The sequence below is a fragment of the Lissotriton helveticus genome, chromosome 7, assembly GCF_964261635.1.
Source record: "Lissotriton helveticus chromosome 7, aLisHel1.1, whole genome shotgun sequence".
Classification (NCBI taxonomy): domain Eukaryota; kingdom Metazoa; phylum Chordata; class Amphibia; order Caudata; family Salamandridae; genus Lissotriton; species Lissotriton helveticus.
Window position 1 is genome coordinate 1,768,879,823 of NC_136068.1, and position 23,078 is coordinate 1,768,902,900.

The 23,078-nt window shown below is 52.0% G+C and overlaps 1 protein-coding gene across 1 annotated transcript in view; it reads left to right on the forward strand.

The window, feature by feature from the left end:
• Positions 1-584: 584 nt before the first annotated feature.
• LOC144770748 (protein BTG3-like) overlaps positions 585-23,078 on the forward strand; it is a 75,110-nt gene continuing 52,616 nt past the window's right edge. Inside the window, exon 1 of the mRNA XM_078655494.1 lies at positions 585-1,063. The gene's annotated coding sequence lies outside the window, so the exon portion shown is untranslated. The remainder of the gene's footprint in view (positions 1,064-23,078) is intronic.

Sequence of the window (23,078 nt, forward strand, 5' to 3'; positions counted from 1 at the left end):
GGAAGCAATTATTGCTTCCCGGGTCAACTAGGGAGCCGGCATCAATCGGCGGTGGGGCGCGTTCGCCGCGTCATCACGACGCAGCGTGGGGCACGCCCCACCACCGATCGCGATAGGGGAAGGAGGGGGCCGGCGTCCTGCCATTCGTGCGGGGGGGGGGGGGGGTCGAGCACCCCCCCTATCCTGGATCGCCAGTAAAATAATGCACCATATTGCATACTTTTGTATGGAATAAACCTGCAGCAATATTTTCCCAAACAAAAGTTGTGTTGTGTATTTATGTCATCATGCATGCTCTGTCAGTGGGTGGGGAGTGTTGCGTATAATGACACTAAGTCTGACATCACACAGGCTCTCAGCGCCTGGTAGAAGTTCGCCACTGAGGGACCTTCACGTACCGTGGACCACGCACAGATGTTTTGAAAAGTTTGGAGTTCTTTGTGTCCCGGCGCGCGCTGCACGTGACGAGCTTGTTGTGACCCTGAGCTGGTGGTGATTCAGGAGGTGTGCGCGGCTGCGCAGGATCTCCTTACAAGGGCCGTGACATCAGAGGGACTCCCTCCCCCTGGGGCCCGGTGAGTGAGTGCTCCGTGAGTCAGAGGCGGGCTCAGCCGGCGGGACACGCGGGCAGCGGCATGAGACCGACTACACACAACAAGAAAGGAAGGAGGCGGAGAAGGCAGCGGGTCCGGCCCGGGGAGACAGCGTGCCCAGAAGCCAGTGTGCCTGGAGAGAGTTAGGGTGTCCTGAGAGAGCAAGGGTGCCCAGAGACAGCCAGCGTGCCAATACACAGCCAGTGTACCCAGAGAGAACCAGGGTGCCTACAGAGAGCCAGTGAGCCACGTGCCCAGAGAAAGAGACCAGGCGAGCCCGCGTGCCCAGAGAGCGGCAGAGGGGCAGCGTGTGAAGGACAAAGGCAGCGTGCCGAGTGACCCAGAGAGGCAACGTGCCTAGAAGCAGGAGCATCGGCGCACTAAGGAGGAAGCCTAGAAGGGCACCGAGGGGTCGTGCCCGGAGACCCATCGGGAACGCACTCAGCCACCTAAGTACCGCGACCTGTCTGGTAAGTCCGACCAGAGCCTCGACTCCCGGACCAGCTCGGAATTCAAGGAAGTTGGAAAGTTGGCCACTGAGTCCCGGCGTGCCTTCTTTGTGGTGGTGCGCGGGGTTAAAACACGCAGTTCCCCCCGCCCACGCACACACATATCCCCAATGTGCAAAGTCCTCGTAGCGCCTTGAGGCAATTTATTTCGGAGCTATCGAGCGCGTGCATACTCTTATTCCAAGTACGCGGCGCTATAGTAATGTGTGGAGCTGAGCCGGTGTGCGGCGCGATTCCAGGGGTGCTGTGGTCATCACCCCCACACCAGTGGTGTAAGTTTGTGAGACTGGGGGTTAGCATTGTGGTGTAGGTTTGTGAGACTGGGGGGGGGGGTCTGTGTTCTGTTTTTTTGGGGTGGTGGGGCAAGCTGTGAGTGGGAGTCGAGCCGCCCAGAGAATGTTGTGTTTTCTTCTCACACACACTCGTTTGCCCTGTTTGTCCTCCAGCGTGCGTGCCTTGCGGTTTGCCTGTTCCTTTCAGCGGTTCCTGTTTTTCTGGCCATGCTTGTCCAGGGGGCGGGCCAGCCCGGCGGGAGGGGGAGGGTTGCAGATGTAAACAGAGATCGCTGTCCCCTCACCCCAGCCCGGCTTCAGGGAACTGAACCAGAGCAAGCGCTGCCTGGAAACTGGCCCTCCTTCGAGGCGTCGAGGGACCGCCCCTGGCGGCCACAGCCCCGAGTGAAGTGAGCCACTTCCAGGCGCTGAACCTCGTGCTGCGGGGGAGGGGAGACACACAGCATGGACGCCCATGGGGGCAGCCGAGACTAATGGCTGCACGCAGCACTCTCGAAGGCAGGGTCCCACTCGTAGTACCACAGCCACGAGGATCTCACTGTTCACTACACTCACAGCCACGTGGGTCTCACTCTGTTCCCTCCACTCTCAGACACGTGGGTCTCAGAGTCACCCTTCACGGATATGTCTCAAGCTGGTCACAGCCACGTGGGGGACGGGTCTCACTCTGTTCACCCCACTCGCAGACACGCGGGTCTGCCTTTATTCACTCCTCACAGACACGTGGGTCTCGCTCTGTTCACTGCTCTCACGGACACGTGGCTGTCAGAGGTTCACTCTTTTCAAACATGTGGGTCTTCCTATATTCACTCCACTCACAGACACGTGGATGGCATAGGTTCACTCTTCTCAAACATGTGGCCTCCCTCTGTGCACAGCACACACAGCACGAAGCCCCCTCTGGTCACTGCACCCACAGCACGAAGCCCCCTCTGGTCACAGCACACACAGCACGAAGCCCCCTCTGGTCACAGCACACACAGCACGAAGCCCCCTCTGGTCACAGCACACACAGCACGAAGCCCCCTCTGGTCACAGCACACACAGCACGAAGCCCCCTCTGGTCACAGCACACACAGCACGAAGCCCCCTCTGGTCACGGCACCCACAGCAAGTGGCCCCCTCTCTTTACTGCCTTCACAGCACGTGGCCCCCTCTGGACACTGCACTCACAGCACGTGGCCCCCTCTGGACACTGCACTCACAGCACGTGGCCCCCTCTGGTCACTGCACTCACAGCACGTGGCCCCCTCTGGACACTGCACTCACAGCACGGGGCCCCCTCTGGTCACGGCACCCACAGCAAGTGGCCCCCTCTCTTTACTGCCTTCACAGCACGTGGCCCCCTCTGTTCACTGCATCCAGAGCCGTGTGGGCCCCCCTCTGGACACTGCACTCACAGCACGTGGCCCCCTCTGGTCACTGCACTCACAGCACGTGGCCCCCTCTGGTCACTGCATCCAGAGCCGTGTGGGCCCCCCTCTGGACACTGCACTCACAGCACGTGGCCCCCTCTGGTCACTGCACTCACAGCACGTGGCCCCCTCTGGTCACTGCATCCAGAGCCGTGTGGGCCCCCCTCTGGTCACTGCACTCACAGCACGTGGCCCCCCTCTCTATACTGCCTTCACAGCACGTGGCCCCCTCTGTTCACTGCCCCCTGAGCCGTGTGGGTCTCCCTCTGCTCAGTGCCCTCACAGCCATGTGGGTCCTACTGTCTTCACAACTATGTGGGTCCCCCACTGTTCACTGTCCGACAGATATTCTGCTCACTGCCCCGACAGACATGAGGGTCTCTTTCTGTTCATTGCCCTAACAGACACTTGGGTCACCTTCTGTTAGCTGCCCTCACAGATGTGAGTGTCTCTCTCATTCTGTTTACTGCCCTAACAGACACTTGGGTCACCTTCTGTTAGCTGCCCTCACAGATGTGAGTGTCTCTCTCATTCTGTTTACTGCCCTAACAGACACTTGGGTCACCTTCTGTTAGCTGCCCTCTCAGACTTGAGTGTCTCTCTCATTCTGTTTACTGCCCTAACAGACACTTGGGTCACCTTCTGTTAGCTGCCCTCACAGACGTGAGTGTCTCTCTCATTCTGTTTACTGCCCTAACAGACACTTGGGTCACCTTCTGTTATCTACCCTCACAGACGTGAGTGTCTCTCCCATTCTGTTTACTGCCCTAACAGACACTTGGGTCACCTTCTGTTAGCTGCCCTCACAGAGGTGTGTCTCTCTCATTCTGTATACTGCCCTAACAGACACTTGGGTCACCTTCTGTTAGCTGCCCTCACAGACGTGTGTCTCTCTCATTCTGTTTACTGCCCTAACAGACACTTGGGTCACCTTCTGTTAGCTGCCCTCACAGACGTGTGTCTCTCTCATTCTGTTTACTGCCCTAACAGACACTTGGGTCACCTTCTGTTAGCTGCCCTCACAGACGTGAGTGTCTCTCTCATTCTGTTTACTGCCCTAACAGACACTTGGGTCACCTTCTGTTAGCTGCCCTCACAGACGTGTGTCTCTCTCATTCTGTTTACTGCCCTAACAGACACTTGGGTCACCTTCTGTTAGCTGCCCTCACAGACGTGAGTGTCTCTCTCATTCTGTTTACTGCCCTAACAGACACTTGGGTCACCTTCTGTTAGCTGCCCTCACAGACGTGTGTCTCTCTCATTCTGTTTACTGCCCTAACAGACACTTGGGTCACCTTCTGTTAGCTGCCCTCACAGCGTGAGTCTCTCTCATTCTGTTTACTGCCCTAACAGACACTTAGGTCACCTTCTGTTATCTACCCTCACAGACGTGAGTGTCTCTCTCATTCTGTTTACTGCCCTAACAGACACTTGGGTCACCTTCTGTTAGCTGCCCTCACAGAGGTGTGTCTCTCTCATTCTGTATACTGCCCTAACAGACACTTGGGTCACCTTCTGTTAGCTGCCCTCACAGAAGTGTGTCTCTCTCATTCTGTTTACTGCCCTAACAGACACTTGGGTCACCTTCTGTTATCTACCCTCACAGACGTGAGTGTCTCTCTCATTCTGTTTACTGCCCTAACAGACACTTGGGTCACCTTCTGTTAGCTGCCCTCACAGACGTGTGTCTCTCTCATTCTGTTTACTGCCCTAACAGACACTTGGGTCACCTTCTGTTAGCTGCCCTCACAGACGTGAGTGTCTCTCTCATTCTGTTTACTGCCCTAACAGACACTTGGGTCACCTTCTGTTAGCTGCCCTCACAGACGTGTGTCTCTCTCATTCTGTTTACTGCCCTAACAGACACTTGGGTCACCTTCTGTTAGCTGCCCTCACAGACGTGAGTGTCTCTCTCATTCTGTTTACTGCCCTAACAGACACTTGGGTCACCTTCTGTTAGCTGCCCTCACAGACGTGTGTCTCTCTCATTCTGTTTACTGCCCTAACAGACACTTGGGTCACCTTCTGTTAGCTGCCCTCACAGCGTGAGTCTCTCTCATTCTGTTTACTGCCCTAACAGACACTTGGGTCACCTTCTGTTAGCTGCCCTCACAGCGTGAGTCTCTCTCATTCTGTTTACTGCCCTAACAGACACTTGGGTCACCTTCTGTTATCTACCCTCACAGACGTGAGTGTCTCTCTCATTCTGTTTACTGCCCTAACAGACACTTGGGTCACCTTCTGTTAGCTGCCCTCACAGAGGTGTGTCTCTCTCATTCTGTATACTGCCCTAACAGACACTTGGGTCACCTTCTGTTAGCTGCCCTCACAGAAGTGTGTCTCTCTCATTCTGTTTACTGCCCTAACAGACACTTGGGTCACCTTCTGTTATCTACCCTCACAGACGTGAGTGTCTCTCTCATTCTGTTTACTGCCCTAACAGACACTTGGGTCACCTTCTGTTAGCTGCCCTCACAGACGTGTGTCTCTCTCATTCTGTTTACTGCCCTAACAGACACTTGGGTCACCTTCTGTTAGCTGCCCTCACAGACGTGAGTGTCTCTCTCATTCTGTTTACTGCCCTAACAGACACTTGGGTCACCTTCTGTTAGCTGCCCTCACAGACGTGTGTCTCTCTCATTCTGTTTACTGCCCTAACAGACACTTGGGTCACCTTCTGTTAGCTGCCCTCACAGACGTGAGTGTCTCTCTCATTCTGTTTACTGCCCTAACAGACACTTGGGTCACCTTCTGTTAGCTGCCCTCGCAGAGGTGTGTCTCTCTCATTCTGTATACTGCCCTAACAGACACTTGGGTCACCTTCTGTTAGCTGCCCTCACAGAGGTGTGTCTCTCTCATTCTGTTCACTGCCCTGACAGACACTTGGGTCACCTTCTGTTATCTACCCTCACAGACGTGAGTGTCTCTCTCATTCTGTTCACTGCCCTAACAGACACTTGGGTCACCTTCTGTTAGCTACCCTCACAGACGTGAGTGTCTCTCTCATTCTGTTTACTGCCCTGACAGACACTTGGGTCACCTTCTGTTAGCTGCCCTCACAGAGGTGTGTCTCTCTCATTCTGTATACTGCCCTAACAGACACTTGGGTCACCTTCTGTTAGCTGCCCTCACAGAAGTGTGTCTCTCTCATTCTGTTTACTGCCCTAACAGACACTTGGGTCACCTTCTGTTATCTACCCTCACAGACGTGAGTGTCTCTCTCATTCTGTTCACTGCCCTAACAGACACTTGGGTCACCTTCTGTTAGCTACCCTCACAGACGTGAGTGTCTCTCTCATTCTGTTTACTGCCCTGACAGACACTTGGGTCACCTTCTGTTATCTACCCTCACAGACGTGAGTGTCTCTCTCATTCTGTTTACTGCCCTGACAGACACTTGGGTCACCTTCTGTTAGCTGCCCTCACAGACGTGAGTGTCTCTCTCATTCTGTTCACTGCCCTAACAGACACTTGGGTCACCTTCTGTTAGCTCCCCTCACAGACGTGAATGTCTCTCTCATTCTGTTCACTGCCCTAACAGACACTTGGGTCACCTTCTGTTAGCTGCCCTCGCAGAGGTGTGTCTCTCTCATTCTGTATACTGCCCTAACAGACACTTGGGTCACCTTCTGTTAGCTGCCCTCACAGAGGTGTGTCTCTCTCATTCTGTTCACTGCCCTGACAGACACTTGGGTCACCTTCTGTTATCTACCCTCACAGACGTGAGTGTCTCTCTCATTCTGTTCACTGCCCTAACAGACACTTGGGTCACCTTCTGTTAGCTACCCTCACAGACGTGAGTGTCTCTCTCATTCTGTTTACTGCCCTGACAGACACTTGGGTCACCTTCTGTTAGCTGCCCTCACAGAGGTGTGTCTCTCTCATTCTGTATACTGCCCTAACAGACACTTGGGTCACCTTCTGTTAGCTGCCCTCACAGAAGTGTGTCTCTCTCATTCTGTTTACTGCCCTAACAGACACTTGGGTCACCTTCTGTTATCTACCCTCACAGACGTGAGTGTCTCTCTCATTCTGTTCACTGCCCTAACAGACACTTGGGTCACCTTCTGTTAGCTGCCCTCACAGACGTGTGTCTCTCTCATTCTGTTTACTGCCCTAACAGACACTTGGGTCACCTTCTGTTAGCTGCCCTCACAGACGTGTGTCTCTCTCATTCTGTTTACTGCCCTAACAGACACTTGGGTCACCTTCTGTTATCTACCCTCACAGACGTGAGTGTCTCTCTCATTCTGTTTACTGCCCTAACAGACACTTGGGTCACCTTCTGTTATCTACCCTCACAGACGTAGCTGCCCTCACAGAGGTGTGTCTCTCTCATTCTGTATACTGCCCTAACAGACACTTGGGTCACCTTCTGTTAGCTGCCCTCACAGAGGTGTGTCTCTCTCATTCTGTATACTGCCCTAACAGACACTTGGGTCACCTTCTGTTAGCTGCCCTCACAGAGGTGTGTCTCTCTCATTCTGTATACTGCCCTAACAGACACTTGGGTCACCTTCTGTTAGCTGCCCTCACAGACGTGTGTCTCTCTCATTCTGTTTACTGCCCTAACAGACACTTGGGTCACCTTCTGTTATCTACCCTCACAGACGTGAGTGTCTCTCTCATTCTGTTTACTGCCCTAACAGACACTTGGGTCACCTTCTGTTAGCTGCCCTCACAGAGGTGTGTCTCTCTCATTCTGTATACTGCCCTAACAGACACTTGGGTCACCTTCTGTTAGCTGCCCTCACAGACGTGTGTCTCTCTCATTCTGTTTACTGCCCTAACAGACACTTGGGTCACCTTCTGTTAGCTGCCCTCACAGACGAGAGTGTCTCTCTCATTCTGTTTACTGCCCTAACAGACACTTGGGTCACATTCTGTTAGCTGCCCTCACAGACGTGAGTGTCTCTCTCATTCTGTTTACTGCCCTAACAGACACTTGGGTCACCTTCTGTTAGCTGCCCTCACAGACGTGTGTCTCTCTCATTCTGTTTACTGCCCTAACAGACACTTGGGTCACCTTCTGTTATCTACCCTCACAGACGTGAGTGTCTCTCTCATTCTGTTTACTGCCCTAACAGACACTTGGGTCACCTTCTGTTAGCTGCCCTCACAGAGGTGTGTCTCTCTCATTCTGTATACTGCCCTAACAGACACTTGGGTCACCTTCTGTTAGCTGCCCTCACAGACGTGTGTCTCTCTCATTCTGTTTACTGCCCTAACAGACACTTGGGTCACCTTCTGTTAGCTGCCCTTACAGAGGTGTGTCTCTCTCATTCTGTATACTGCCCTAACAGACACTTGGGTCACCTTCTGTTAGCTGCCCTAACAGCGTGAGTCTCTCTCATTCTGTATACTGCCCTAACAGACACTTGGGTCACCTTCTGTTATCTACCCTCACAGACGTGAGTGTCTCTCTCATTCTGTTTACTGCCCTAACAGACACTTGGGTCACCTTCTGTTATCTACCCTCACAGACGTGAGTGTCTCTCTTATTCTGTTTACTGCCCTAACAGACACTTGGGTCACCTTCTGTTAGCTGCCCTCACAGAGGTGTGTCTCTCTCATTCTGTATACTGCCCTAACAGACACTTGGGTCACCTTCTGTTAGCTGCCCTCACAGAGGTGTGTCTCTCTCATTCTGTATACTGCCCTAACAGACACTTGGGTCACCTTCTGTTAGCTGCCTTCACAGCGTGAGTCTCTCTCATTCTGTATACTGCCCTAACAGACACTTGGGTCACCTTCTGTTATCTACCCTCACAGACGTGAGTGTCTCTCTAATTCTGTTTACTGCCCTAACAGACACTTGGGTCACCTTCTGTTAGCTGCCCTCACAGAGGTGTGTCTCTCTCATTCTGTATACTGCCCTAACAGACACTTGGGTCACCTTCTGTTAGCTGCCCTCACAGACGTGAGTGTCTCTCTCATTCTGTATACTGCCCTGACAGACACTTGGGTCACCTTCTGTTAGCTGCCCTCACAGATGTGAGTGTCTCTCTCATTCTGTTTACTGCCCTAACAGACACTTGGGTCACCTTCTGTTAGCTGCCCTCACAGACGTGTGTCTCTCTCATTCTGTTCACTGCCCTAACAGACACTTGGGTCACCTTCTGTTATCTACCCTCACAGACGTGAGTGTCTCTCTCATTCTGTTTACTGCCCTAACAGACACTTGGGTCACCGTCTGTTAGCTGCCCTCACAGACGTGTGTCTCTCTCATTCTGTTTACTGCCCTAACAGACACTTGGGTCACCTTCTGTTAGCTGCCCTCACAGACGTGTGTCTCTCTCATTCTGTTTACTGCCCTAACAGACACTTGGGTCACCTTTTGTTAGCTACCCTCACAGACGTGAGTGTCTCTCTCCTTCTGTTTACTGCCCTAACAGACACTTGGGTCACCTTTTGTTAGCTACCCTCACAGACGTGAGTGTCTCTCTCATTCTGTTTACTGCCCTAACAGACACTTGGGTCACCTTCTGTTAGCTGCCCTCACAGACGTGAGTGTCTCTCTCATTCTGTATACTGCCCTAACAGACACTTGGGTCACCTTTTGTTAGCTACCCTCACAGACGTGAGTGTCTCTCTCATTCTGTTTACTGCCCTAACAGACACTTGGGTCACCTTCTGTTAGCTGCCCTCACAGCGTGAGTCTCTCTCTCTCATGCTGTATACTACCCTAACAGACACTTGGGTCACCTTCTGTTAGGTGCCCTCACAGACGTGAGGGTCTCTCTCATTCGGTTCACTGCTCTAACAGACATGCATGCCACATTCTGTTAACAAATTTTCTAGATCTGTGGTTCTTATTCTGTTTACTACATTCACGCACAGGTGAGCCTGTTTACTTCATTCTCACAGCTGTGGTGTCTTAGTCTGTGTACTTCACTCTCAAAGCTGTGTTGTCTTGGCCAATTTACTTCCGTCTCACAGTTGTGGTGTCTTGACCTATTTGCTTCACTCTCACACCTATGTTATTCTACTGTTTACTTCACTTTTACTGCTGTGGTTCCTTACTCTGTTTACCTCATTCTCACAGCTGTGGTGCCTTGCTATATTTACTTCACTCTCACAGCTGTGGTGTCTTACTCAGTTTACTTCACTCTTGCAGCTGTGGTGTCTTATAATTCACTTCACTCTCACAGCTTTGTGTCTTACTCTGTTTACTTCACTCTTGCAGCTGTGGTGTCTTATAATTTACTTCACTCTCACAGCTGTGGTGCCTTGCTATATTTACTTCACTCTCACAGCTGTGGTGTCTTACTCAGTTTACTTCACTCTTGCAGCTGTGGTGTCTTATAATTCACTTCACTCTCACAGCTGTGGTGCCTTGCTATATTTACTTCACTCTCGCAGCTGTGGTGCCTTGCTATATTTACTTCACTCTCACAGCTGTGGTGTCTTACTCAGTTTACTTCACTCTTGCAGCTGTGGTGTCTTATAATTCACTTCACTCGCTCAGCTGTGGTGTTTTACTGTGTTTTCTTCACTCTGTGGTGTCTTACTCTGTTACTTCACTCTCGCAGCTCTGGTGTCTTGCTATATTTACTTCACTCTCATAGCTGTTGTGTCTTACTCTGTTTTCTTCACTCTCGCAGCTGTGGTTCCTTACCTTGTTTACTTCACTCTCACCGCTGTTAAGTATTGGTCTATTTACTTCACTCGCACAGCTGTGGTGTCTTACTCTGTTTTCTTCACTCTCGCGGCTGTGGTGTCTTACTCTGTTTTCTTCACTCTCGCGGCTGTGGTGTCTTACTCTGTTTTCTTCACTCTTGCAGCTGTGGTTTCTTACCTTGTTTACTTCACTCTTACCGCTGTTAAGTATTGGTCTATTTACTTCACTCTCATAGCTGTTGTGTCTTACTCTGTTTTCTTCACTCTCGCGGCTGTGGTTCCTTACCTTGTTTACTTCACTCTCACCGCTGTTAAGTATTGGTCTATTTACTTCACTCGCACAGCTGTGGTGTCTTACTCTGTTTTCTTCACTCTCGCGGCTGTGGTGTCTTACTCTGTTTTCTTCACTCTCGCGGCTGTGGTGTCTTACTCTGTTTTCTTCACTCTTGCAGCTGTGGTTTCTTACCTTGTTTACTTCACTCTTACCGCTGTTAAGTATTGGTCTATTTACTTCACTCGCACAGCTGTGGTGTCTTACTCTGTTTTCTTCATTCTTGCAGCTGTGGTTCCTTACCTTGTTTACTTCACTCTCACCGCTGTTAAGTATTGGTCTATTTACTTCACTCGCACAGCTGTGGTGTCTTACTCTGTTTTCTTCACTCTCGCGGCTGTGGTGTCTTACTCTGTTGTCTTCACTCTCGCGGCTGTGGTGTCTTACTCTGTTTTCTTCACTCTTACCGCTGTTAAGTATTGGTCTATTTACTTCACTCGCACAGTTGTGGTGTCTTACTCTGTTTTCTTCATTCTTGCAGCTGTGGTTCCTTACCTTGTTTACTTCACTCTTACCGCTGTTAAGTATTGGTCTATTTACTTCACTCGCACAGCTGTGGTGTCTTACTCTGTTTTCTTCACTCTCGCGGCTGTGGTGTCTTACTCTGTTTTCTTCACTCTCGCGGCTGTGGTGTCTTACTCTGTTTTCTTCACTCTTGCAGCTGTGGTTCCTTACCTTGTTTACTTCACTCTCACAGTTGTTGCGTATTGGCCTATTCAGTTCACTCGCACAGCTGTGATGCCGTGGCCTGTTTAGATCATTCACATACCTTTGAGGTCTCACTCTTGCTTTCACTCTCATACCTGAGGGCGCTCACTCTTTACAGAGCTGACAGTATCAAGTCATTAGTGGAAACCCTGTGTAAGATTACCATAAGGGATGACACTGGTGCCTCAGCAGTAATGTCAAGGCATCAGCTTGGAAAGCCTCAATGTGGGTAACACATAGCAGCCATAGTTGCACTGCCCAAAGCACCAAAGTCATAATAGCAGTAGTGATAAATATCCACAATGCGGCAGAATTTACATTCAAATACCAACTTTAAATGTATTTAGAAATTCAATCATTTTTCTCTGAACATCAGTTTGTTTATACATTCTGGAAATACACACTTTTTCCAAATTGTGTACAGATGTAATAATTAGACCAAGTCAAAGCTTCTAATTGATTAGACTGGGCAGCACAGAGGTAAGCTACTTACTGGTAGCTGAAGAGCTGCCAGTCACTCACACAGTACTTGTTGGAGTTCCCTGCTCTACAGCAATGATACATTGAATTTACCCCAGTCAGGTCACGCTGAGTCACTCAACACAACAAAACCATAGATCTTAATGCCTTCCTCTTGTGCAATAAGTCTTGCAATCGTTGGTTTAGCCCTGTTCTCTGCACTCACAACCAAGAGGGTCTCACCCGTTTACTCATTTACCCCGCAGCCCCCCTCTTTGCTGTATCGCAACCTGGGGGTCTCGCACGCACAGTTGGACCTGAAAGTTCTCCCTATTTGCTTCGCTCACCGTTTACAGTAGTCTTACTCCCAAAGTTTGCCTCGCTTTTGTTTACCCCAAGCCTGTGTAGTCTCATAAGCAAGGAGCCTGTATATTCACAAACTCCTAGAACACCAGGGGGTCTTTTACTGTGGGCTGTCTATGAATGTTTCTATGCATACAAGGCTCAGTCGATTCTCCTTTCAGTGTCACTCTTCGGCCCTGTGTCTCACTTACAGAATGATACTCTGTAGGCCGATATCTGGTGTCCAAGAGAGTCCTGTCCGCTGTTCTCTGACAGGACCATCCTGTGGCAAGGTTGCAGCCTGTAAGTTTGCTTAGAGGCTACACATCAGCCATTTGCAAGTATGCCGCTGGTATTCCACACTGGCAGCAGATAATCAGGGCCTCTGGCTGCAGCTTTTTTCCGCATAATTATAGATTTGCTGCATTTGCCACAGAATCCATTATCTGCTGCATATTTTACAAAATAAAATGTTGTTTCTAGCTCAAACAGATCAAAAGTTACTAAAAATGTGGCAATATGTCTGTGCCCGCACTGGAAGGCCCTTGGCAAAGGTTAACTAGTCGTCTTTCAGTATTTGATTGTTAAACTAGCACTAATGTGATGAAATATTTGCTCAAATAGTATTACCATGTGTAAAAATATTGAAGCAATCCTATCAAAAATATGCTGCTTTATGCCACATAATTTGCCTTTTCTTGTTGCATAATTTAGTAAACCATGCTGCATAATTTAGTGTTCCCCTGGCACATAATTCCAGAGGCCCTACATATAATCCAGATTAGCATTGATCGGAAGAGCGTGCTAAACTTCCTGACTGGTTGATGCAATGGGCGGGGCAGCCACCAACAACATCCATTAATGCGCCACACTTACTGGATTTCCTCTTATATGGGAAAAACAAGCGATCCTCATCACATATGGGGTTGGCGGACTCTCCAGGCCTGCCTGCAAAGAGTGGGCACAGTCTAATTCATGTAGCACAGCTGCTGCCTCAAGAGCACACCTCTCATCTGGCTTGTCACTGCTCGATCTTGTGTGGTTGATCCTCACTTGTATATCTCTGGATCTTCTTCCGCCCATAACGAAAGAGGAACTGCCCCGGCTCACTGGGAGAGTTAAGTCGGGCTCCCAGGCAGACCCTTGTCCCCCTGACGTTTTCAAACTGACCATGCCAGGAATAGAAGAGGAGGTGCTGAATCTTTTGAACTCCTCTCTAGCATCAGGAAAGGTTCCTACTGCCTTTAAGGAAGCAAGGTTGATCCCTTTGCTAAAAAAGCCTGGGGCAGATGTGAAATGCCTAAAAAACTTTAGGCCTATTTCCCAGATCCCTTTCCTGGCCAAGGTGTTGGAACAGCATGTTTTGGCCGCCCTCTCTGACCATCTAGAAGGGAACGGCCTGTTGGAACCAAACCAATCAGGGTTCCGTGCAAATCACAGCACGGAACTGGTCATGTTGTCCATCATAGATGAGCTCCGAAATAGGGCAGACAAGAGGATACCCGGCGCCCTGGTGCTGTTAGACCTCTCCGCGGCGTTTGACACCGTTTGTCACAAACAACTGCTGTCGCGGATGAGAGACCTCGGCATCCAGGGCACAGCCCACGCCTGGTTTGTTTCTTTTCTACAAGGGAGGACACAAAGAGTTCAGTTGGGAGAATTGCTCTCCACTGCAACACCAATCTCTTGTGGAGTGCCACAGGGGTCGGCTTTGTCGCCCCTGCTGTTCAACATATACCTCCAACCATTGATTGCACTCCTGAATCAAATGGATTGTCAGGTATATAACTATGCTGATGACACCCAAATCATTATCCAAATGGATGATGCACCTGGGGCACCAGCAAATCTGCAAACCATCTTGAAGCAGACAGCTAATTGGATGTCGCTGAACTCCCTAAAAATTAATCCGGACAAGACGGAAGTTCTACCTGTTACCATCGCTGGTAATCCATGGCATGATGGATTCTGGCCGAGGGAACTTGGACCGCCCCCGGAGCCGGCAGTGGCTGTAAAAAGCCTTGGCATTTATGTGGATAACAAGCTTTCCATGCGGAAACAAGTTACCACGGTGGTAGGAACCTGTGTTGGCATGCTTCGTCAACTTAGGAAGATCGCGCCATTATTGTCCCATTCCACCCTGAGAAGGGCGGTTTCCGCTATGATCCTTGCAAGACTGGATTACGGCAACTCGCTCTATCTGGGCCTACCCCAAAAACTCCTAGACAAACTTCAGATGGTGATGAATGATGCCGCTAGGCTCATTCACAAGAAACCCAGGAGTACGCATGTGTCCCCACTTATGCGCGAGCTACATTGGCTCCCAATAAGGCAGAGGGTGCTCTTTAAAGGGTTATGCATTGCACATAAATCCCTTTACGGTAAGGCACCAAGATACATCAAGACCCGCCTGACCCCATATACACCTGCCAGGGTGCTAAGATCTGCTGAGGCAACCCTCCTCATGCAACCTCGTTTTAGATTGGCGACAGTGGGCGGTCGTGCCATCTCTAACACCCTCCCAGAGGCCTGGAACAGTCTCCCGGTGGACTTGCGCAAAGAACCTAATTTGCTGACCTTTCGGAAGAGGTTGAAGACTGTTCTTTTCCAGAAGGCCTGGGGTGGGATATAAATTCTTTGCAGTGTTTTCTTTTGGTTTCCTGCGGTGTTTACTGGACAAGCGCTTAGAGACCCCGGGGTTATATAGCGCTATACAAATCGAAATAAATAAATAAATAAATAAAATAAATCTAAGAACTGCGATGTAGTGACTTATAACTAGTGATCATGGAAGTTTTGTTCATTTTCAAATTAGCTAGAAATTCGCCATTTAGGAATAGTCGTGCATCAACGAGTTAGAGTATTCCAAAAGAGTTATGTGTCTGTAATTACATAGATAACATACGCAATGTATATGATGTAGTGCACAGCTAGCACGAGGCATTTGACACGGAACCATATTGAGTGTGTGGTCTGATTGAGACCAGAACACTGAAGCCAGGGCGTGGGGGGCGTTAGTGACATGTCGCACCCCAATGTGTTACTCAAACACCATCTAACCTTATGATGGATCACCTATCGGTCTGCCTCGATCTGTCATCTGCTGTAGTCTGTCTCTGTATCTCAGCTCAGCCTTTCTTCCTTCCTGGTGACGAATGCAAAAAGAACAATTGATGGACATAATGCAGAACAATGTCATACATTCACCCCAGTACAGAGATCTAAGGCTAAATCCATTGTTTTCTTTGCTCCCCATGCCATTCCAGTTTGAACCCAGCCATATGCAAATGAGTCTTGACCCAGCCCCCAATGGGAACAGTCCAGCCCGAACTGCCATGCCAGGTCCTCCATGGACTGGAAACAAGCATCCTAAGACTGGTTTCAGAGTTTCACCCATCATCAGCCAGGATAGCTTGACTCCAGTGACATGGAGAGCACGGGACCCAAGTCCATCCCACTCGGGGTGATGAATGCAAATAGAACAATTAATGGACAGGTTTAACCTAGATCTCTTGACTGGGGGTGCATGTTTGATTGGCTCTGCATTCCGTCCATCATTTGTGTGTCTTTTGCTTTCTTCCTTCCTGGCCATGGGTCTGGCTGGATAGTGAGCTTGACAACAATGAAGTCACAAGTAGCCACGGTTGCATCTTCCTGTTTTGCCATAATGAAATTGCTCAAAAAGATCCTATGGATACTTCCCTTCTCCGCTCAGAGAACCTTCATCGAGGCCATGATAATATTGAGGCCGGATTATGGCAACATCTTATATACGGGGTCTGACAAGACAGTAATCAAACGTCTTCCGATGGTTCAAAGCGCGACAGCTTGACTCTTATTTCGGCTCCCCAAATACTCTTCGGTGACTGGTCTCCTTTTGCAAGACCTCAATTCCTACAAAAATTGGTTGTGCCGTATCATCCTTCCCACACATTGCGTTACAGTAGCCGGTCTCTCTTCTCAATACAATAAAACAGATGCTCTCGAATGGTTGGCCGCTCATTCTCTTTCCTAGGTCCCAGGATGTGGAACCCTTTCTCTGATCCTATAAGAGGCTTCACTTCTTTTCGTAAGAAGTCCAAAACGTGGTTATTTTTGGTCTTGTTCTTAGGCTACTTTCACCTGACCTCAAGCGCTGGGAAACCTTATAGGTGGCTACGCGCTATATAAGAACTTCAATAATAATAATAATGTTATAGCTGGAGAAGTGATACCCACTATTATCTTCCCGCTATTTTCTCTGCAGCAGACGCTTCATTCTATTCTCCTTCCCCTCCTCAGTTATCAGCAATATTTGCTTTGTGCCTGGGTCAACACAGGTTTGGACTATACACTTAGGCGCTATATGGGAGGTATCGTATCCACAGGATGCATTTGCCCTGGAGTACGGGGTAACATTGGCTCCATCTCTCTGCTAATTTGACCATATTTCACAAAAAACAGAACCATACAGAGCTCAAACTGGAAGATCGCATTAAGTTCAAATTTCTGTGCCTGTTAGCAAAACTTACAAGAAAACTCCTTATCTCCTCCACCATTCAATTATGCCCTGCGAGAAAAGTTTTCCACCATGCACTGATTCGATGGCTGGGGTTTCTCGTACCTAGTTCAGTATACTGGGATACCTTGCCAGAGAATATCAGTCAAGAGCCCTGATGTTTTGGATTCCCCTCTATCCATTGGTCATTCAAAGCAGGAGGAGTCCATAGAGATTGAATCTCTCACCACTGATACTGCCTGCCAGAGAGAATTTGTTGGACTAGGCTCTCTCAAAGCATTGTCGTAGCATGTTGAAGAGCGCTAATGGACCCAACCTTGTATCTGTACCAGCCGTATAACGCGCAACCCCTGTGGCACATAGGGGCCCAAATTCTTCTAGGGCCACCATTCAGCCCATGGCAAATGAATATCTGTGCGATATGGGAGACTAAGTAGCCCCTCGTCACATTCTGCAAGGGAGCCATATAACTTTACGGTTTGTCACTGAGGTCTACTGCAACCTACCAAAGCCGACTGGGCTTATTCTCTCTGGCCTCTACCATGGCCTGCTGTAGAGCCGCTAACTTGCCCGCCCATTGATGTCCACTACCAGTACCAGAGCCGACTGGGCTTACTCTCTCTGGCCTCTACCATGGCCTGCTGTAGAGCCGCTAACGGGCCCGGCCTTCGATGTCTACTGCAAAGTACCAGAGTCAACTGGGCTTATTCTATCTTGCCTCTTCCATGGCCTGCTGTAGAGCTGCTAACGGGCCCAGTCTTCGATGTCTACTGCCAGTACCAGAGCCGACTGGGCTTACGGTCTCTGGCCTCTACCATGGCCTGCTGTAGAGCCGCTAACGGCCCCGGCCTTCGATATCTACTGCCAGTACCAGAGCCGACTGGGCTTACTCTCTCTGGCCTCTACCATGGCCTGCTGTAGAGCCGCTAACGGACCCGGCCTTCGATGTCTACTGCAGCCTCCCAAAGCCGACTGGACTTACTCTCTCTGGCTTCTACCATGGCCTGCTGTAGAGCCACAAACGGGCCGGCCATCGATGTCTACTGCAAGTACCAGAGCGACTGGCCTTATTCTATCTTGCCTCTACCATGGCCTGCTGTAGAGCCACTAACAGGCCAGTCCTTCAATGTCTACTGCCAGTACCAGAGCCGACTGGGCTTACTCTCTCTGGCCTCTTCCATGGCCTGCTGTAGAGCCGCGAATGGGACCGGCGTTCGATGTCCACTGCAAAGTACCAGAGTCGACTGGGCCTACTCTCTCTGGCCTCTACCATGGCCTGCTGTAGAGCCGCTAATGGGCCTGTCCATCAATGTCTACTGCAAAGTACCAGAGTCAACTGGGCTTTCTCTCTCTGGCCTCTACTGTGGCCTATCAAAGAGCAGGTGAAGCGCCAAGCCTCAGATGTCTACCACACCAAACCAGACCTGACTGGGCTTACTCTCTTCGGCTTCTACCATGGCCAGTCCAAGAACAGCTGATGAGGCCAAACTCGGGTTTCTTTCAGAGCCACAGAGACAGTTAGACCACTTCTAATCCTTGCTATAAATGGAGCCCTGCTCCATGCTTGTTATGGCCTATCAGTGAGCTACACCCCGTAATCCTAAAGAGCAACGGTCCGGGATCAACTCCATATGGACACCGCAATAGCCCACTGGACAGAAGCTGTTTTTTTTACAGCACACCAGAAAGCAGCTGTCAGATATGGACTCTCTTGTCCCTTCTGTAGCCCACCAGAGAGCAGCTGCCTGGCCTGGGCTCTCTGGCCCCTTCTGTAGCCCACCAGAGAGCAGCTGCCTGGTCTGGCCTCTCTGGTCCCTTCTGTAGCCCACCGCAGAGCAGCTGCCTGGCCTGGGCTCTCTGGCCCCTTCTGTAGCCCACCAGAGAGCAGCTGCCTGGTCTGGCCTCTCTGGTCCCTTCTGTAGCCCACCGCAGAGCACCTGTCAGGCCTGGGCTCTCTGGCCCCTTCTGTAGCCCACCAGAGAGCAGCTGCCTTGCCTGGGCTCTCTGGCCCCTTCTGTAGCCCACCAGAGAGCAGCTGCCTTGCCTGGGCTCTCTGGCCCCTTCTGTAGCCCACCAGAGAGCAGCTGTCAGGTGTGGACTACCTGGTCCCTTCTGTAGCCCACCAGAGAGCAGCTGCCTGGCCTGGGCTCTCTGGCCCCTTCTGTAGCCCACCAGAGAGCAGCTGCCTGGTCTGGACTCTCTGGCCCCTTCTGTAGCCCACCAGGGAGCACCTGTCAGGCCTGGGCTCTCAGGCCCCTTCTGTAGCCCACCAGGGAGCACCTGTCAGGCCTGGGCTCTCTGATCCCTTCTGTAGCCCACCAGGGAGCACCTGTCAGGCCTGGGCTCTCTGGCCCCTTCTGTAGCCCACCAGGGAGCACCTGTCAGGCCTGGGCTCTCTGATCCCTTCTGTAGCCCACCAGAGAGCACCTGTCAGGCCTGGGCTCTCTGGCCCCTTCTGTAGCCCACCAGAGAGCAGCTGCCTGTTCTGGACTCTCTGATCCCTCCTGTAGCCCACCAGAGAGCACCTGCCAGGCCTGGGCTCTCTGGCCCCTTCTGTAGCCCACCAGAGAGCAGCTGCCTGGTCTGGCCTCTCTGGTCCCTTCTGTAGCCCACCAGAGAGCAGCTGTCAGGCCTGGGCTCTCTGATGCCTTCTGTAGCCCACCAGGGAGCACCTGTCAGGCCTGGGCTCTCTGGCCCCTTCTGTAGCCCACCAGAGAGCAGCTGCCTGGTCTGGCCTCTCTGGTCCCTTCTGTAGCCCACCAGAGAGCAGCTGTCAGGCCTGGGCTCTCTGGCCCCTTCTGTAGCCCACCAGAGAGCAGCTGCCTTGCCTGGACTCTCTGGTCCCTTCTGTAGCCCACCAGGGAGCACCTGTCAGGCCTGGGCTCTCTGGCCCCTTCTGTAGCCCACCAGCAGCACCTGTCAGGCCTGGGCTCTCTGGCCCCTTCTGTAGCCCACCAGGGAGCACCTGTCAGGCCTGGGCTCTCTGGCCCCTTCTGTAGCCCACCAGGGAGCACCTGTCAGGCCTGGGCTCTCTGGCCCCTTCTGTAGCCCACCAGGGAGCACCTGTCAGGCCTGGGCTCTCTGGCCCCTTCTGTAGCCCACCAGAGAACAGCTGCCTGTTCTGGACTCTCTGATCCCTTCTGTAGCCCACCAGACAGGAGCGGTCAGGTCCAAGCTCTCTCTACGCCTTTTTCAGACTCTGACAGGAGTAAGGTGCCTCTGGTGTCAGCAATACTCCCAGAGCCAGTTGCAGACATCACTGGGCCCTGGTCACTTCTAGAACCCGCGAGACAGCGGCCAATGAAGGAACCGAGTACTTTCGACCTCTGCAGCAGCTACCTGAGACAGGCTAACCTCTGCCACAGACACGAGAGCGGCTGTGCCCTTGCCCTCTTTCACCTCGGTGACAGACTGACCGAGACCACCGGAAATGGCTAGACACTCTAACCCCAGCGAGAGACCACGAGAGAGCAGCTGATGCCACCCGACTCGCTGGCCGTTTCTGCAGCCAATCATAGACGTGGTGAACCGACTTCTACAAACCTCAAGGGAGCAGCCGATAAAAACGTAACGTACGCCCTTTGATCGCTACTCCCAACCAATCAGAGAGCAGCTAAAAGTGCTAGACCCTCAGGCCCGGGTTATCAACAATTGCACAAAAAGTGCCAGATCTCTACACGCATGCGCGCGCGGACCCGTGTGACTGGTGTACACAAGTGTGCTCCCCGTGCCCACGTTCCGAAGTTTGTCCCGGTGCCCCGGCCGGCCGTCCACTCCTGAGAAAAATCTAGGTGCTTTTTCCATGAAGTGCTTATGCTGGGACTTTCTTAAGTGGAATTTCTGAGCAGCGCTTTTGTTTATATTTTGATGTTTGCCGAGATGATGAAACTGCCAGCAACCCTGGCACTTCTGCAATGTGGCGTGACCTCGCCTCCTGCCAGGCTCACACGGTGGCCAAGTGACAAGGCCGTTAGTCGGGGCGGAGGCACACTTTCCAGGAAGGGAGAGCTGTGTACTGTAAGCCTACATCGAGTGGAAGTCTTGGCACGCTTTCCACAGTCAGGTGCCCTGTGAAGGGTTCCAAAAACAGTCCCATTGTCTGCGAGCTGGTCGCCTGCCACCATCTGGAGCATCAGTGGCAGCTGGTAAGGGAGCTCTGGGTGGGACTCGTCGTCCCCTAGGAGAAAGGGCTGGTCTGTAGCAGAACCATCTCCCTTCAAGTGGAGAGTCCTCTGGGTGGGTATGAGTGAAAGGTTCTGCATCTCCCTGTGATTAAATCTCTGCTTGACGGGAAGTGAAAGGGTGTTGGGTGGGTATGCTCACCCCTTGAGTGAAGGGTTCACCTCCTCCACTGATGGGACCTCTACCTGTCTGGTGGCGGTGGGAAAAGGTTTCTGGGTGGGTATGATCGTCCGATGGGTGAAAGGTTCCGCCTCTCTCGCTTATGAGACCTCTACACGTCTGGTGGTGGAAATGTTCTGGGTGGGCACCGTAGCCACCTGGGTGAAAGGTTCCACCTCTCCCTCTGAGATCTTTACGTGTGGTGGTGGTAGAGTTCTGGGTGTGCACCGTAGCCACCTGGGTGAAAGGTTCCACCTCTCCCTCTGAGATCTTTACGTGTGGTGGTGGTAGAGTTCTGGGTGGGCACCGTAGCCACCTGGGTGAAAGGTTCCACCTCTCCCTCTGAGATCTTTACGTGTCTGGTGGTGGAAGAGTTCTGGGTGGGCACCGTAGCCACCTGGGTGAAAGGTTCCACCTCTCCCTCTGAGATCTTTACGTGTCTGGTGGTGGAAGAGTTCTGGGTGGGCACCGTAGCCACCTGGGTGAAAGGTTCCACCTCTCCCTCTGAGATCTTTACGTGTCTGGTGGTGGAAGAGTTCTGGGTGGGCACCGTAGCCACCCGGGTGAAAGGTTCCACCTCTCCCTCTGAGATCTTTACGTGTCTGGTGGTGGAAGAGTTCTGGGTGGGCACCGTAGCCACCTGGGTGAAAGGTTCCACCTCTCCCTCTGAGATCTTTACGTGTCTGGTGGTGGAAGAGTTCTGGGTGGGCACCGTAGCCACCTGGGTGAAAGGTTCCACCTCTCCCTCTGAGATCTTTACGTGTCTGGTGGTGCAAGAGTTCTGGGTGGGCACCGTAGCCACCTGGGTGAAAGGTTCCACCTCTCCCTCTGAGATCTTTACGTGTCTGGTGGTGCAAGAGTTCTGGGTGGGCACCGTAGCCACCTGGGTGAAAGGTTCCACCTCTCCCTCTGAGATCTTTACGTGTCTGGCGGTGGTAGAGTTCTGGGTGGGCACCGCAGCCACCTGGGTGAAAGCTGCCACCTCTCATGAGATCTTTACGTGTCTGGTGGTGGAAGAGTTCTGGGTGGGCACCGTAGCCACCTGGGTGAAAGGTTCCACCTCTCCTGAGATCTTTACGTGTCTGGCGGTGGTAGAGTTCTGGGTGGGCACCGCAGCCACCTGGGTGAAAGGTTCCACCTCTCCTGAGATCTTTACGTGTCTGGTGGTGGAAGAGTTCTGGGTGGGCACCGTAGCCACCTGGGTGAAAGGTTCCACCTCTCCCTCTGAGATCTTTACGTGTCTGGCGGTGATAGAGTTCTGGGTGGGCACGGTCGCACCCGGGTCACGTGGTATGCGCCTGGTAGGCCCCTCTGCTGTCTGGAGACAGGTGGTTGGAGACCTCTGCGTCGGTTTGGACACTCCCTGGGAGAGGGGTGTGTGTCTCTCTCTCTGAGGGGCGGGTGGGAGGAGAGCTCTGGCCTGGTGCTCCAGTTGGTTATGGTTGTCCAGTTGGTGAACTTCGATTAATGTAAAGCTCCTCCCTATAGGTTCCTGTACTTTTACAAAGTGAAGGGCCAGTGTGAAGCCCGACCTGCTGGTTTCCGCCTCGAGTTCAGTAGTATATTCAGATACGTCTCGTTTCTATGTCCCTCGACCCCCTCCCCTCGATTTATAGTGGCTCTATAACACTAAAGCGCTTCCTGCTCACCTGTCGCCTCACCCCGCTGCGGGTTCCTTCCTCCACCACCCTCTGTTTCATGCAGCTGTTGTCTGTCCCTCTTCCTGTCGTCTTCCGGTAGTAGGTGGCAGGAAGCGCGTTTTTCTCTCCACCTGCCCCCGGACCTGCTCGTACCCCGGCTGGTGACGGCCCTCGCCTCCAGGGGCCCGGTGGCTGCTGCTGACGTGGAGCCCAGCGAGGCAACCGGGCCGTGGCCGCCCTTTCAGACCCCCCCCCCCCCCCCACCCCTGCACCGATGTGCACTGGTGGAGTCACCCACCCCAGGGCCCGGCTTGTGACAGCCCCCTCCC